Below are 2926 nucleotides of genomic sequence, written 5' to 3'. Positions count from 1 at the left end.
ACTCTATAAAAGAAAAGGCTTACCAGGCGCTATTTGTTCGGCTTGCTTGATCTCCTCATGAGCCGGGCGGGACTCGGTCCGCGCCTCCTTGGCCTCTTGTAGAGCCTTGGCGAGTTTCGTTGCTGGGCCTTATTCTGCTCCTCCAACGACTCGCACTTGTCAGCGGTGTCCTTAAGCTCTCGCTCCACCTCGGTCACCGTCTCGTCATACTGGCGACGGGTGGCCTGTTCAGCCTTTAAATCCGCAGCCACTTTGTTTGCAGCCGCTTTGCTTGCTTTCACCTCCTCCTTGGCTTCGGCAAGAGCGCTTTTGAGGGTCTTGACCTCGGCCGCGCTGCCTGCAATCATACACATAGCAGCACATGAACCTAAACTCTGAGTTTGCATTGTAATTTAGGCTTGAAAGCGGTCTTTTAAAAGCATACCTTGGGCCTCATCGAACCGCTTGTTAATACGGTACATCTCATCATCATCCAACTTCAGTTTCCGCCGGAGTTCAGAAACTTCAGCGTCCATCACTGAAGCTGCTAACAGTGAAGCATGTTTACCAAAATAGATAAGTATGTTAACTTCGGCAAATATTTGATCATCTATCCAGCCTCTTTTTCAAAAAAAAGCCGAACAGTGTCTCAGGGGCTACTATCTATACACAGGCATATTTTTTGCACATGCAAAAGCTGCTAAGAATATTACACTGCATACCTCAAAGCCTGTTAACAGGCTGGTGCTACCTCTTGAGCATTGCGTTGGTTTTCCCTTGAAGAGGAAAGGGTGATGCAGCAAAGTAGCATAAGTATTTCCCTCAGTTTTGAGAACCAAGTTATCAATCCAGTAGGAGGCTACGCACTAGTCCCTCGCACCTAAACAAAACAAATAAATCCTCGCAACCAACGCGATAAGGGGTTGTCAATCCCTACACGGTCACTTACGAGAGTGAGATCTGATAGATATGATAAGATAATATTTTTGGTATTTTTATGATAAAGATGCAAAGTAAAATAAAAGGCAATGAAAACAACTAAGTATTGGAAGATTAATATGATGGAAGATAGAACCGGGGGCCATAGGTTTCACTAGTGGCTTCTCTCAAGAGCATAAGTATTTTACAATGGGTGAACAAATTACTATTGAGCAATTGATAGAATTGAGCATAGTTATGAGAATATCTAGCTATGATCATGTATATAGGCATCATGTCCGAGACAAGTAGACCGACTCCTGCCTGCATCTACTACTATTACTCCACATATCTAGAGTATTAAGTTCAAGAGAACAGAGTGACGCTTTAAGCAAGATGACATGATGTAGAGGGAAAACTCATGCAATATGATGAAAACCCCATCTTGTTATCCTCGATGGCAACAATACAATACGTGCCTTGCTACGCCTACTGTCACTGGGAAAGGACACCACAAGATTGCACCCAAAGCTAAGCACTTCTCCCATTGCAAGAAAGATCAATCTAGTAGGCCAAACCAAGCTGATAATTCGAAGAGACTTGCAAGGATAACCAATCATACATAAAAGAATTCAGAGAAGATTCAAATATTGTTCATAGATAAACTTGATCATAAACCCACAATTCATCGGTCTCAACAAACACACCGCAAAAGAAGATTACATCGAATAGATCTCCACAAGAGAGGGGGAGAACTTTGTATTGAGATCCAAAAAGAGAGAAGAAGCCATCTAGCTAATAACTATGGACCCGAAGGTCTGAGGTAAACTACTCACACTTCATCAGAGAGGCTATGGTGTTGATGTAGAAGCCCTCCGTGATCGATGCCCCTTCCAGCGGAGCTTCGGAACAGGCCCCAAGATGGGATCTCATGGATACAGAAAGTTACGGCGGTGGAATTAGGGTTTTGGCTCCGTATTTGATCGTTTGGGGGTACGTAGGTATATATAGGACGAAGGAGTACGTCAGTGGAGCAACAGGGGGCCCACAAGGGTGAAGGGCGCGCCTAGGGGGGTAGGCGTGCCCCCCTACCTCGTGGCCTCCCTGTTGGTTGCTTGACGTAGGGTCCAAGTCTCCTGGATCTTGTTCGTTCCAAAAATCATGTTCCCGAAGGTTTCATTCCGTTTGGACTCCGTTTGATATTCCTTTTCTTCGAAACCCTAAAATAGGCAAAAAAAAATAGCAATTCTGGGTTGGGCCTCCGGTTAATAGGTTAGTCCGAAAAATAATATAAAAGTGGATAATAAAGCCCAATAATGTCCAAAATAGAAGATAATATAGCATGGAGAAATCAAAAATTATAGATACGTTGGAGACGTATCAAGCATCCCCAAGCTTAATTCCTGCTCGCCCTCGAGTAGGTAAATGATAAAAACAGAATTTTTGATGTGGAATGCTACTAGTCATAATTTCAATGTAATTCTTCTTAATTGTGGCATGAATATTCATATCCGAAAGATTCAAGACAAAAATTTAATATTGACATGGAAATAATAATACTTCAAGCATACTAACTAAGCAATTATGTCTTCTCAAAATAACATGGCCAAAAAAGTTATCCCTACAAAATCATATAGTCTAGCTATGCTCCATCTTCACCACACAAAGTATTCAAATCATGCACAACCCCGATGACAAGCCAAGCTATTGTTTCATACTTTTAATGTTCTCAAACTTTTTCAATCTTCATGCAATACATGAGCGTGAGCCATGGACATAGCACTATAGGTGGAATAGAATGGTGGTTGTGGAGAAACTAGGCGTATCAACGGGCTATGGAGATTCCCATCAATATATATCAATGTGAGTGAGTAGTGATTGCCATGCAACGGATGCACTAGAGCTATAAGTATATGAAAGCTCAAAAAGAAACTAAGTGGGTGTGCATCCAACTTGCTTGCTCATGAAGACCTAGGGCATTTTGAGGAAGCCCATCATTGGAATATACAAGCCAATTTATATAATGAAA

This window comes from Triticum urartu, chromosome 7, assembly GCF_003073215.2.
Source record: "Triticum urartu cultivar G1812 chromosome 7, Tu2.1, whole genome shotgun sequence".
NCBI lineage: Eukaryota > Viridiplantae > Streptophyta > Magnoliopsida > Poales > Poaceae > Triticum > Triticum urartu.
The sequence above is the reverse complement of the archived record's forward strand: the minus strand, read 5'-3'. Positions refer to the sequence as shown.